Genomic DNA, 15,441 nt, shown 5'->3' on the forward strand with positions numbered 1-15,441 from the left:
TTTCTTATTATTATCTAAAAAATAATTTTCAAATGAAAATTTAGTCATGAAAAAAATTATCATTAAAATATTAAAATAATTATTTTAAAATGTTTAATGTATTTTGATAACATCTGACACTACTTGGTAGCTTAATATATGCCTTAGAGAGACACTATTGAATAGTTTGGTAGTTATATAATATTCACCACCACCATCACCACCAGCTTATTCCCACCACACACAACTCAGCATCTGGTAAAAAGTTACAGGCACATAATAAGAATTATTTTCTTTTATTTTTATTAGCCAGATATATTTTTTAATTGAAGCCTACCATGATAGAACTTAAGTAAAATTTTTAATTTAAACAAAAGAAGAAAGAACTCTAGGCAACCTTTGATTGTGTTTTTAACTAAAGATTTTTTTATATATAATACAGCTGAATGAAGAAGACAGAGAAGTGTGTTTATTTTTTATCTAAATGCCAATAATCAACACTATGACTGAACTGAACTTTTAGAAACGGAAAAGAAATGACCTTTCTATATAAGCAAATATCTAGTTAAATAAGACTCTCCATTTACTGTTCTTGACTTTCTTCATCTTCAAATTGAAAAGAGTTCAAACAATATTGAAAAATTTGATTTCTGTTTTAGCAAAAGCAACTAAATATCTTGTCACGTATTAAACCCGGCTATTTTCGTTGTCCTAGTTCAATTTTCACTGCCGACATTCTGGCTGCAGCATTTATCACCTTATATCCAGACAATTATAATACTCTGACTTTTATTTACAGCTCCAATAAATTGCTAGCCTTATCTTTTATATATATTTCTACAGATTAAATTCTAACATACTACTTCCTCAGTATTATTCCCCTGCCAAAAAAGCTTTATGAATCTTTATTACCTACATTTTAATTTTTACTGCTTTTAACATTCAAAGATCTCCACAATGTAATAAACATAACTTTCTAATTCATTTTCCACAGATTTTACATGTAAACTCTTGCAATAATCAAAATAGTTCACATACTGTTCCGTAAAATTCCTTTAAAGAGAATCAAATCCACATTTGCATATCTTGTTCTCCAGTTCCAGTCTAGCTGAGTCCGGTTTTTATAATCTTATCTGGAATTTACCTCTTCCTGAATCACCTGTTTGATAAATTTCTTTAGCTTTTTCAGTGTAGCTCATGTATTGCATTGTTAAAGAGCATCCAGTTCCATCTAACAAGTGATACAAAACAAACATGGTAATTTATATTTTTTAATTTCCCACATTACCTAATCTTGCTCAATGTATATAAGAAGCAATCAATAAATATCTGTTGATGGATTTTCAGAGGCAACTTGAGCATCAGTGCTATTCTTCCTGATGAGTTAGAAAATGAAACATGGAAGTTCAGTGGCCTTGATGAGAGATGAGACTCAGAATACAAAATCAGTTGTGGTGCACTTTTATCTTACTTGGGGATAACACATCTACTTGCTCATTCTTTTGTTGGCAATTCTATGTTTTTATTAGAGTTAGAGAATGAGGCTAGGACTATTTATACTTGTAATTATTCATTTAAAAACTTTTGTCTTCTCAATCTTAGCCAGGTACTTTTCCAGGCATCAGTAATACCCTAACAGGAAGCTTTTCTACTCATACATCTTGCTCTGTAGTACATGGATTTAGAACTAATAAACTAAATAAATCTGGTCATTTCAGATGGTGATAATTACTTTAAATACAAGTCACAGAGTAGTAGTTAAGAGAAAGAGACCACTTAAGGTTTAAAATTCTGTGGATATGATGGCTGAACTGAGACAGGAATGATGAGGAAGAGCTGACCATTAGCTATAAAAAACTCTGTAGGCAAAGGAATCTGTAAAAATTCAAACACTTTTAGTTACCAATGAGTTTGGGATGTTTAAAGGTAAAATTTCTGATGTTTCTGGTAAACTTCTATTTACAGGATACAGGGAGGAAAAGAAATGAGAGGGAAGGCGAGTATAGAGTTGAACATAGAGGCATAAGGTAAGTGGGTGATCCTTGCAGAGCCCTGGGAGACGTTCTGATTTTATTTTACATGCAGTTAAAAGCCACCAAAAGCTTTCAATCAGATTTATGATTTAAAAGTTTCCTGCACATTTATGATGAGAATGGTTTACTGAAGAAGAGACAAAGGAAGACCATTCATAACGTTATGGTGGAGCATGGAGCACGGAGTAGGGTGACAGCAGTGGAGCTCTGAAGATACTGGCATATTCGGGATGTACGTGAGTGGCAGAACCCACGGGACTTTCTGATGGATGGAATATTGGGAGTAAAGGGAAAAACTGAAATCAAGATAAGCAAAAGTTCAATTACTTAGTGAGAACTTTGAATTTTATTCTAAAAGATATAAGAACATTTGGAGGGTTTGAAAATAAATGTGTCATGAACTAATTTTAATGACTGTTTTAATAAAGAGATTCTTTGAGTGCAAGATAGTAAGGGCTAATTTGCAATAGTAAAAATAGTGGAAAATCATTTTAAAGTCTTTTTTTTTTTTTGCACTATATCAGGTTGCTAAGTCTAAAATAAGTATACTTGATGCTGTTATAAACAAGAGGAGCAGAGAGAAACTCTGTTCCATGGCTACTGGATTTACTGAATGAGGTTTGCAGTAGATGTATCAGATATTTAAGCAGAGATTCTGCAGCCTGTGTTATATTGGATGAACAAGTATTCTGTTTTGTTTGGGAACATGGGATTTCCCAGGATGTGAGCCTTTCAGTTCCAAAGGCAACTTGAGTTGGTCAGGGTAGTGTAATCTTTCTTTCTTTGTCCTGAAAAAGTTGTTTTTAAATGAGATAAGCCTAGGGTGGATGATAAAAGGTGAGAGTCTGAGGAATTATTTTGGGGAGGTACTTGAAATTGGGAAAGCATAATTAGGTGGGTTAACAGGCTATTCAAAGGGTGTGTTAGCCTAAAGCAAAGAGCATAATGGTTGAGAGCCAGGAGCCTGGGCTTTGGAGTCATTCAGGTGTAGATTTAAATCTAATGTCTTTGTTTATCAGCTATGTGACATTTACCAAGTGACTAAACCAAGTTTCTGTATCTGTTAAATGGGAATAACAGTAGTACTTATCTATTGTATGGTAGAATTAAAATAATACACATAAAACATTTAGAAGAACTCTAAATGATTCAGAGTGAGCACCCAAAACCAAGTTAGAAGCTTTTATTATTCTTGTTACTAAGAAAATTACATAAAAGGATCAGGTCGAAGTTCTTGAGCAGGAATAAGTAGAGAGGAGAGTAAGAGTTTAGATGAGAAAGGGGCTGCTTATCACTTCCTCATGGCTTTCAGATTCACCTCTCTGTGCTTTGTGTACTTCTAAATGCAAAAAAAAAAAAAAAAAAAAAAAAGTAAGAATTGGGTTGAATAATACTTTCTATCTAAAGGTAATAAAACAATGCATGACTCTCAGACTCTATGTAAAAGGCCCAGGATAGAGACAATTTCATAAATGACTTGAAATTTTATGCAATCTTTAGCATACAGACCACAGAGATCATTATATCATATTTAAAAAGAGTACTATTAATATTTGAATGTTTATATACACACACTTTTTATTTTTGAGTAATTTTTAAATTAATTTGTTTAAAGTATCTCAATGTCTATTTCAAATTTAAAATATGTGGAGATCAAACTCTAAGTCAAGTTTTTTTTTATGTATTCTACTTTTCATTCTATGTTCACCTATTGCTCCTCCTGAAATCTGAATGGCCCCAAATGACACTGCATTGCAGATTTCTATAATACAGGCTTTTCTCAAACAAATCACACACTTTTCTAGCTTGAAGGTGGGGTATATATACATCTCACTCTGCATTTCATTATCATATTTCTTTTCTTCTAGCTTGTTGGGCAGATAAAATGTATTGTGCTCACTTTGTTAAAGATGGTGCTGCCCACATGAGGCCATCGCCCAGGTGATATTAATATGTGTTGAGAATCCTTGTAGCCTGGGGCGTGGTTTTGGGATTAAGCCTTTTCCACCCTTTTTGATGTGGGGTGGTACAATCCAATCATGCCTCAGAGAAGTAACTGTATTAGAGACTTCCCTATTTTGTATATTGGATTAGAGATTGAGAAGCTACAATATAAAATGGGGGCAGAACGAGAGTTTGCCCTTTTGGTTCCTGGGATGATTAGCATGAGAGAGCAGAGGAGAGCAGAGAAAGGCCAAGTGGAGTAGGCCAGGAGAAGCAGCCAAGATGGCAGAGTGCTGAGAGAGAAGCCAGTTTGGGCAGAGTTTGTATCTGGGATAAGGAAGGAGATGGGGAACTGAGGAGAATAAGGCTGGTGAGCTAGAAACCTTTGATTCTAGGAAACTCGGATAAATTAGTGGCTTTGTGAGCACTGAATGTGAGTGGGTTTTGGAGCCCAGTGTATATTTTTACTTGCCCGCCAGGTGCAAGCTAGGATTAAAGACTATGGCCCATCAGCTTTTGGCTCCGTTGTTTCTTTACCGACTGTCCGAATCCAATGTGAACCTGCATGGGCCAGGCTGCTCTGATGGTGGCCCTGGCCGTGGCTTCTGGCCTTACATAGCTCTTCCTCTTTCTTCCATGTCCCACCTCATCCACCTTATCTTAGACCAGCTGGTCTATTTACTAACTTACTACCATAGTGTCCTCATCTTCTATCTGTCCTAACATTTTATCTTTTAGTTCCTAGATATTTGACACCCCAATACCCTTTTCTGCTATCTCACACTAGCCAGCTACACATGTAACATGGTTTTACATTATATAAGAAGTAAAGCTTCAAATAAAATTTCTGTTATAAACAGCTAACTGTTCAATATGGCACTCCACCATCCCAGGACACCCAATTACTTTAGTGTCATCACTCCAATATTGCTTAGTTTGCAATCCACTGTTTTTTTATCAATTTTATTTTCCATTGCCTCCTTCTTACTTAGCTAAATGTGTATTCTGTATAACTAGAGTATTTCCCCATGTATAAGACGCACCTTTTTCAAAAAACGTGGGGTCTAAAAACTGGGTGTGTCTTATACAGTGGTTTTAGATTTTTTTAACTTGCATTTCCTGCTTTTTCGCGCTTGTCTTTGCGCTCATTGTTTCGCACTTGTTACCAGTATATTATGGTAGGTTACAGTTTGCCACGTTTGCCTAGAAATGGCTCAGAAAAGATTTTTGTACAGTACTAAATTCAAGTTAAAAGTGATCCACCTTACAAAAGTGAGTGGAAATCATGCTGCTGTACATAAATTTGATCCTCTGCCAACTGAGAAATCAATCCAAGAATGCTATGGGAAGAAGAAACCTACTGAAAATGCCACAGCAGAACAAGGCCATGAGAGGCAAGACAGCAAAATGGCCTGATTTAGAGAGAGAATTGAAGATATGGATTAAAGAGCAAAGGGCAATTGGAATTCCTGTGTCCACAAAGATGGTTCATCATGAGGCAAGAAGAATTGCTGATAAAAAAGAAGTTACTGATTTCAAAAGAGGATACAATTGGTGCTTCAGGTTTTTGAAATTCAATGGACTAAGCATGCATACACGCACCAGACTTGCCCAAAAGATGCCTTGTCTATGAGCAGAAGGTCCTTGAATTTCATCATTTTGTCATTCAATGTTTGAAGACACATCAGTTTGAGTTGGGACAGATTGCAAATATGGATGAAGTTCCCCTTCAATTTGATGTACCAAGTAACAGAATTATTGATAAAAAAGGAGGTGAAAACTGGAACTGTGAAGACAAGTGGATGTGAAAAGAATCATTATATAGTTCTAGCTTGTTGTGCTGATGGAACCAAGCTGCTTCATGTTCTGATTTTCAAACGCCAAACAATGTCAAAAATAAGACATTCCTCGAGGAGTGATTGTCCATGTTCATGACAAGGGTTGGATGTCTCAGGATGGGATGAAGATCTGGTTTGAGAAAGTTTGGAGAAGGAGACCAGGTGAGCTCTTAAGTAAACCTGCCCTATTGGTGCATGATCAGTTCAGGGCACACATAACAAAAAACACAAACAAGATTGCTGATGAGCAAAAAACAAAACTTGCTGTCATATCTGGAGGCTTGACATTCCAGCTCCAATCACTTGATGTCAATATTAACAAACTTTTCAAAGCTGCCATGAGTGATGAATGGAATCAATGGATGAAGTCTTCTAGGAAAAATTTGACACCAGCAGGAAGAGTGAAGAAACCAACTATAGGAGAAGTTTGTACCTGTGTGAAAAGATCCTGGGATAATATCAAGATTGAGATTGTTGTCAAGTCATTTAAGAAGTGTGGCATTTCAAACGTTGTAGATGGAACTGAAGATGAGGCAGTATATGAAGACAGTGATTTGTCATCAGACACAGATTAGGACAAACTAATGGATTGGAGTTTTGACAGTGATGAGGAGTTGTAAAAATTTTATGATGAATAAAACCTGAGTTCAGGCCCTGGCTGGTTGGCTCAGTGGTAGAGCGTCGGCCTGGTGTGCGGAAGTCCCGGGTTCGATTCCCGGCCAGGGCACACAGGAGAAGAGCCCATCTGCTTCTCCACCCCTCCCCGTCTCCTTCCTCTCTGTCTCTCTCTTCCCCTCCCGCAGCCGAGGCTCCATTGGAGCAAAGATGGCCCGGGCGCTGGGGATGGCTCCTTGGCCTCTGCCCCAGGCGCTAGAGTGGCTCTGGTCGCGACAGAGCAACACCCCGGATGGGCAGAGCATCACCCCCTGGTGGGCGTGCCGGGTGGATCCCAGTCGGGCGCATGCGGGAGTCTGTCTGACTTTCTCTCCCCGTTTCCAGCTTCAGAAACAAAAAACAAAAAACCTGAGTTCAATAACTTTATGTAATACATTTTTTTTTCAAATTTTGGGCCCTAAAATTAAGGTGTGTCTTATATATGGGAGCACCTTATACATGGGAATATATGGTAGTACATATGTCTACATGCTTAAATCTCAGCACTTCTTTCATTACAAACTCTTTGGTCAAAAATCTCAAAACTAGTCACACCCAATCATCAGAACATTGCTACAGAAAATCATAAATTCCTGCCAACTGAATTCACTTTCCACTTGCGCTCACAAATTTCATGTAGGTACTCCGTCAGTCCAGAAAATTCTAGTGTACTTCACAACTTACTATTTCCTGTGCTACTCTAAAACTTTTCTGAAATTTTCAATGTATTTTCCCAAAATCAAATTCTTAACTACTGATATTATCTAATACTTTAGATAGCAATTGCTAAAATATAAAGCTATTTTATTTCCCTTTTATTAAATACAGTAGAAAAATGCCTAACTACTTCTTTCCACAAATCTTCTTTATTCTTAAACTAAATATATTAACTGTCTATGCTCATAATTAAGGTCAGTCTGCCCTTTTGTCTACTAGTTTCTATTCATTTTTACTTCCCGTTTGACTTCAGTCCTGAAATTATTTCCTTTTTATCCAACATTCTCAGTCTCCCTTTTTTATTGTTTTTCCCATCTATCTACCCACAAATATGTTTTAATGAAATTTATATAAAATGAAAACCTCCCTTGCCCTCATGTCTTACACCTATCTGCAAGAGCCTTCTTTGTCCAGCTTCTTACATAAAGCTAACATCTCTTTACTCTTGAAAACATTTTTATCAAGGTCAACAATGACCTCCATCTGTCATATCTAAAGTATATATCTTGACTTTATCTTATTCTGCCTCTCTTAGTGTTTATCACAATTATTTAAACCCTTCTACTGAGATATTTGTTTCTCAATTTTTTTATAACATCATTTATTTTCCCTCATAATCCCCTATTTCCACTCATCTTTGCTGATGCATCATTCTCTGAAAAAACTCCCATTCTTTCCCCTGGATCATTTTGGCAAGCCTTCTTTGCATCTCTTCCTTTGATGATTTCTTTTGTCTAGTGGTTTTTAAATACTATCTATTAATTAATTTTTAAACTATATCCCCAATTCTGATCATTCTCCAGAGGTGGGTATTTCAATATACAACTCTCTAATGATATTTTATATGTAAAGCTATATGTAAACATGTTATTCCTCTCTTTCTCATCACAAAATATTTTTCTTCCTCAGATGTTCATACTTCAGTAAGTGACAGTTGGTTAATCAACAATTCATCCTTGATTTTTCTTTTTCATCTCACACCCAACTCTCAACATATAAACCCAAGAACTCTTTATGTTCTGATATACTTCAGCATATAATCCATCTTTCTATCTACAACTTTAATTGAAACACTTTTACTTCTGTCTGGACAATAACAAGAGCATCATCACCATACTCCTTACCTTCATTCCTTCTCCATATAAAGCCGCAATGATATTTTAAAATTATATACATCTTACTTAAAAACACTTAAACAGCCTGACTGGACAGTGACACAGTGGATAGAGCCTCAGACTGGGATGTGGAGGACCCAGGTTCAAAATCCAAAGTTCACTGGCTTTAGCACGAGCTCATCTGGTTTGAGTGCAGGTTCACCAGCTGGAGCACAGGGTCACTGGCTTGAGCGTGGGGTCATAGACATGACTTCATGTTAGCTAGATGGAGCCCAAGAGTCACTGGCTTGAAACCCAAGGTCTCTGGCTTGAGCCCAAGGTCACTAGCTTGAGGAAGGGATTACTTGCTCTGCTGTATCCCCCCCCCCCCCCGTCAAGGCACATATGAGAAAGCAATCAATGAACAAGCAATCAACAAACAACTAATATGCCGCAACAAAGAATTGATGCTTCTCATCTCTCTCCCTTTTCTGTCTGTCCCTATCTGTCCCTCTCTTTGACTCTGTCTCTGTCAAAAAAAGCCACCAAAAACACTTAAACAGTATTCTGTTTCCCTTAAAACAAACAAACAAACAAACAACCTCCAAACATTGTACCAAGTAGCAAAAGATTTAATGTGTTCTTCTCAGACTTCATTTCCTAATTCTCTGATATAATCTTTCATTTATTTCCCTTCTTCTCTCAGTGCACTAAAACCAGAGCCAGCTCACCTGTTTTTGTCCCTCCGTGAAGCCCATTTTATTCCTGAATTAATGCTCTGACTTTTTGGTTCTCCTCTCTACTACAGTCTTTTCAAATAATATCATATTATCATCTGACACTTTCTTCTCTTCATGATACCTTAGCTCAAAGGTCACTTTCTAAGGGATGCCACCCAGGATCAGACTCCACTCCTGACACTTTTATTTTAGAGATCACTCTGGCTGCAGTGCAGACATGAATGTAGAGAAAGGAAGTCAGGCTAGAAGCAAGGAGCTCAAGTGGAAAGATATATCAAATCTGTCTCATAGGTGGTAACATTGGTGTGCAACCTTGGATTAACCTGCTTTTTAAAACCTTGCATATGTCCAATAGATTTTTCTATCCCTATTGAATGGAAGCAGTCAATAATTCCTTCCCTGGTTTGAGATTTGACATGGTATATATCAGAAACTGTGTTGATCTCTGTTCAAATATATCCAAATTGGACAAAGGAATAAAGGGAAAGTTTTAGAGTTGCTGTATATACACTTGCCAGAGTGGCATAGCAAGGGAGCTATAGTCAGAAAGAGCAGAGACAAAGTGCTTCACCTTTCTGCCAAAGTGTTTCTTTTTAATTTCTCAACACAGCAGGCATTAGCTGGGTCAGTGGCACCCTTTAGAGCTGGCACCACTCCCTTCATTTGGAGCCAGCTGAAGCATTGCCCTGCTTTACTTAAAAAGTCATACATGCCAAATGTCCCCTGGAGGTGGCACCCTGCAGGCTCGTCCCATGGAATTGACTTCAGCACTTGGTAGAAATCTGAGGGTTTAATGAGATCAATTTGTACTTTCCATCAATTTCCCAAAGGTTGACCTTCGCTATAGCTTTAGCTGGTGCAAATGAAAAGATGTTAGTAGGAGTCCCTAGTGCAGCTATTACACTTTATATCCAAGTGGTCTTTCCGTTCTTGCAGAGACTCACAGGATGGTTGACTGTCCTATTATGATGTTTGTGGCTAGCATTTATTTTACAAAAATTCTTCAATATTTTTTACAACTGAGTGACTTCCTCGATTTCAATATTGATGAGTTTTTACTTGTGTGGCATTATTTTGTTATTTTGGTGGAAATGAAAAAATACTGCATAAAGTTTAAATGTTGAGCTTTGATTGCTATCTAAAATATGCATTGAACTGACCAGTGAAAATAGTTGTACTATATCTATGGGTCATGATCTCATACTCTTTTGTTCTTTCCTTGTTCTGATATAACATTGTCCATGTGGATTTGTTAAAAGTTTATAATGCAAACTTTTTGGATATTTTTCATTTAAAAAATCTGGTCTATATAAAAAACCTGTTATTTATATTTGTTCAAAAAGTTCAGATATTCACCTAAAATATCTGTATCCAAAATGACAATGAATAACCAGAATAGTAAATGTCCATAAAATTTCTGAAGAAAATAATAGTATTTATACCCTCAGAAAATGTAGATCATTTCATGGGAGAAAAAAGGAAACATAGTTTTGATACTTCTGGATGACACAAAATGGTGATTATTTCAGCTGTACCTAAAACTCAGTATATTAAAGTTGGAATTGTTTTTCTATATTTTTACAAATATACATATACACACATGTACATAGACAGACCCATACACAGCATTTAAGTGTGTTCCTATGAAAAACATTTTAAAATTCTTTAAAAAATTATGATTCACCCTCTGATTATCCTTTACCCTTGTACAGTTTCCACTGTTGAGTAATTCTGTAAAATATTGGTCCCTTGCAAGCATCATGCAGTGGCTTCCATGACATTTATATAAATAGTTCATATTAAACATTTAATGCCAGGCCAAGTTGAGGCTCCAGTGAATTACATTTTAGTGAAATATATTTCAGTAAAACAAGGGACAGAGAAGTGAACTCATTTTTCATGGCACACTTAAAAGCTTTATAGTCTTAGTATATAAATTGATTTTGGTTAAAAAAACTTTCCACCCAACTGTGGGTCTTGAATAATCCTTTATGTTGACGGAATCTCGAATGTTCATGAGTTAATCTTGCCTTTTAACAATAGGCTTCTACCTTGCATTATGCTTAGACACATAATTCTTCTTATTACAATGACCATCTAATCAAGTTGCAATCTTATGATAAAGATGAAAAATGATAATCTTCAAATTACTACATTTTTCTTTCCACTTTAGTGATTTGTTTAAAAGAACTTCACATCTTTATTCTCCATGGATACATAGGGAAATACACAAAAAAATATGAAGAACTGACTAAATACATAAATATCTATATAAGGTGCTGAACAACATTCATCTTCTTTACATTTAATAGACTAACTCCCTGATCCTCTCCCACAGTCCAGCTAATCTAGGCAGCTGCCCATATCAGAGACAAACTTTAATTTTTTTCTTTCATTTTAGAACATATTATTAATAAATTTAAATCTATGTAGGGAAGCTGCATGGCTGCTAGACTAAGATAAAACTGAGTGTACATCTTAATTAAGCAGTATGTCTTTGGTTAAATTCTTTACTTTGAGGCACCTGCTATTAGTAAGAGACTAACCATTATAACTAACAGTCTGAAGATGATGACAAATCTCTTTGGATATCATTTGTCCTAGCCAAAAAAAAAGATTTTCCAGGTGGTTCACTTCTTGAAGTCATTTTAGTAAGTCTTGACAACCATAAAAAATTAGTTTAAAATGATGATTTATATAGTTCATTGACCAAAATAATTATTTATATTAGGTAAGACAATTGATCATGAAAATCTTTCATTTTGAAATGATGCAATCATTACCTTAGATAACTCTGGTAAGAAAGATTAAAGACAGATTAAATAATTGACTTGGTGTTTAGAGAATGCCTTTTGCATTTTTTAGAGCAGTTGGCTCTCTTATCTATGTTTAGAGTGCCAGGAAAGCACCATTGTAAGACCTCATAAGAATGTAGTTCCTTTTGCTCCACCCTAGTTGGGTAGGAACTTCCAATAAAATAGTCACATTCTAGTAATAGTTGTGACAGTAAGAATGCCCATCCATTTCCCAAACCAGTTACCAAGCCTTACTTTTTTACAGTAATGTTTTTTCCTATTTAATATTAGAAAAAAATATAGACTAAATTTCAAGAATTTAAAAATTATAAAGAAGTCATTCAAAGAAATTTAATTAACCTTTTGGTATACATGAATTTTTTTAAAAAAACCTTCAATATGTTTTCACATACATAGACACACATGTCAGAGTTGTATTTACTGATTTTGAAGGGTATTCTTTTCCCTGTGACTTAAAATATAAATACATACTTATTTCACAAAACAACACAAGACTTGTTGAATGTGCACCTTTGTCAAGCTGCATGCCTTTGGTTAAGTCTTTTATTTAAGTAGAGGTATCCACAGCTACCATGGATTTTATTTTCTTGTTATTGTACACATCCACAAATGGAGACAAATTTGTTCAGACTCAGTATTTTCCAGCAGCTCGGGTATTTGGATAGTCTTGGCTCTGCTCATTTGAGTACCGGTTAAAAATCTTCTGAGATTTTAACAGAATGCACATACCATCCTATTATGGCAGAAATTGAGAACTTCAGTGGTCATATGGACTAAAAATTTAGAATACCATCCCCCACCTCAACTACCTCTATGCAATGAAAAAGAAAGTATAGTACAAAAATGTAAAACCACCATAAAGAATATAATTTTACTAGTGAGGAATACTGTTATGATTATTTTGAAATAACAAATCTCAATTTAAAAAAAATGTGCATGCATGTTGCTTTTTATCTAGGGTTCTATGCAACTTTTTCACAGTTAGTCAAATTCATTCTGAGAATTTGGGAACATTACAGCCTTTTCACTCAGCATCCTCTGCTCTGTGTTTGATTTTGGTCTCCCAACTTGGGGAGTATTGAATTATACAGAGCAACCAAAGAAATGAAATTTTAGTCAGCTGCTTCAAATGGCTGACTGAACTGCTATTCCTTTCTCTGATTATTTGATTTATTTTTCTCCCTGCCTTTAACAAAAACTTACTGGTTGTTTTTTTTTCCTTTCTGTACATATTAATTAACATCAGTCAGGCTATAATGCTTAAGTATTTGAGCAACGTTGAGCACATCTTTTTTTTTTTTTAACCCCAACTCATGGTCACTTTCTTTGGGAAGGCTGATTTAAACACCCACTTATTCTTTCCCCACAATATCCCAGGAATAATTCTACCAAAGCACCTCCTCTAGCCTATTGTAAAGGTTTCTTCCTCACAGTATTGTAAAAGCCACGATGTTCATTCTGGAGTATTCACCATTATATTTCAGAGTATTTGACAGAGAGAAGTCATAGTCAAAATAAAGCCCATTTTCTCAAAGGGATAATTATAGTTGCCAGAGGGAAGCAATCAGTTCAGATACTTAGAAAGCCCTCTTTCACATAAGAATTATTGTGGCACAGCATTCTTCCCTAGTAGTGATGTGAGTAAACTTGGTGGAGGAGTGCAGCCTCCTCCTCCTCACTTTTCCTGCCTCAGCCCTGCCCTCACTTCTGACCTCGACGAATCAGCTTATAAACTGCCAGGCTTGATGTGAGGAAACCTTAAGAGAAAATGTACTTGCACGTGGAAATGCAGGACAGGCTCACTAGGAAAAAAAAAGTTAAAACCGGTGTCAGAAAAATCTACCAACACCTCTCTCTTTTATAGTCATGCTGTTGCTGGGTTGACAGATGATGAAAAACTCACAGGCAAAGGCTCTTAGGGGGAAACAAAACAGGTTTTGCATCTATCTTAATTAACTATCACCATAAGAAAAAATCACAAATTGCCTATCTGTGCAAAAGCCATTGCACATATAATTTCTAAGACTTTTGATTGTACGGCAATCCTTCCAATTTTTTTTAAGTGAGAAGAGGTGAGACAGTGAGACAGATTCCTGTATGTCCCCAACTGTGATCTACATGGCAACCCCACCTTGGGTCAATGCTTGGACCAACTGAACTATTCTCAGCACCTGTGCCTGATGCTTAGACCAACTGAGCCACTGGCTACAGGAGGGGGAGAAAGAGAGAAGCAGTAGAGGGAGGAGGATAGAAGCAGATGGTTGCTTCTCATGTGTATTCTGGGAAGTGGATCAAACCCTGGACATATGCCAGGAGAATGCTCTATCCATTGAGCAAACTACTGGTCAGCGCTATCCTCCTAATTTTAAGAGCCTACTAGAAGGGTTGATTAGTTGTGTGTGTGTGTGTGTGTGTGTGTGTGTGTGTGTTGGCTTAAGGATCAAGAAGGCAACTAAATTAACAGAAGAGGTTCTAAGCAGCAATTAATATATTCTTAAAGAAAAAATGACTAAAGAACCAGAGAAGATAATTATTTTGATTGTGAATGATGGATTTAATTAATATTTAATTATATCATCTTAGTAAGTAAATAACAAGTTCCTGTTTTGTTTTCTATTAAAGTATTTTCAAGAATAACTTGTACATGCAAATCTCATGTAATATGCATGAATGGAAATATTCTCTTTAAACAATAAATTAAAATTTTTATTTGTTTATAGTAACTAAATTCACAATAGCTATATCACATCCCTGAAAAGTGTTTATGGTTTCTAAGTGCATTTTTTTATTATTTAATTATCCTCCAAGAAAACTCACTAGAGAATAGCAGTTATAATTTGTACAAATAAAAAGTCACTAGTTGAATCACATTTTTACAAGTAGTATGATGATTAATGAAGAAATATATTTTATTGTAGTTGAAATGCAGCACATCTCTACTGTTGCATTTTGTAATGTTCTATATACAGTAATTGCATAGATCTTTCTTTCATACACCAACCCCATTACTGGTTGCTCTACGGTACATAATGATAAAAAACATTACTTTTATACCTTTTTGATCATTTTTGAGTGAATCAAGTAATTGATGAATACAGAGCTAAACAGTAAATATTATAAGTAAATGTGAATATTTCTTAAGAGAATGAGATTTGAACCGATCTTGATAGACTACTAAGACTTTGGAATATCAACAATAAATTTTCGTTTGGAAACTGGATGTAGATTGGTACAGAACATAAAAAGCAAAGGGAACACATGGGTCCAGTTTGGGTAATGCATGGGCTAAGTCCAGGGAAATATCAGAAAAACCCATCTGGGCTATAGTAACATGACCCAGGAAGCAAGTTTAGGATAGCAGTGCAATAATTTCCCTAGGTTTTTAAATAATTAAGGGCTTATTATTGTTCTAAGACAGCACAGTCCATCCAATATAACGATAATGTGAGCCACATTTATAATTTTAATTTTCTAGTACCTACATTAAAATGTTTAAAAAAGGTAAACTAATTTAATGTTATTTAATCCAATATATCTAACATATTATCATTTTCACATGTAATCAATATGAAAATTATTAATAAACTATATTACAGCCTTTTTTTATTCTTAATAAGTCTTCAAAG

The 15,441-nt window shown here is 35.5% G+C and overlaps 1 protein-coding gene and 1 non-coding gene across 3 annotated transcripts in view; one reads left to right on the plus strand and one right to left on the minus strand.

Annotated features, from left to right (window-relative positions):
- LRRTM4 (leucine rich repeat transmembrane neuronal 4) overlaps nucleotides 1–15,441 on the minus strand; it is an 870,522-nt gene that overhangs the window by 800,635 nt on the left and 54,446 nt on the right. The gene's annotated exons all lie outside the window — the stretch shown is intronic.
- Nucleotides 6,446–6,521, plus strand: TRNAT-GGU (transfer RNA threonine (anticodon GGU)). Its single transcript has one exon. It is a non-coding gene; the product is annotated as a tRNA-Thr (tRNA).

The sequence above is a fragment of the Saccopteryx leptura genome, chromosome 3, assembly GCF_036850995.1.
Source record: "Saccopteryx leptura isolate mSacLep1 chromosome 3, mSacLep1_pri_phased_curated, whole genome shotgun sequence".
NCBI classification, from domain to species: Eukaryota; Metazoa; Chordata; class Mammalia; order Chiroptera; family Emballonuridae; genus Saccopteryx; species Saccopteryx leptura.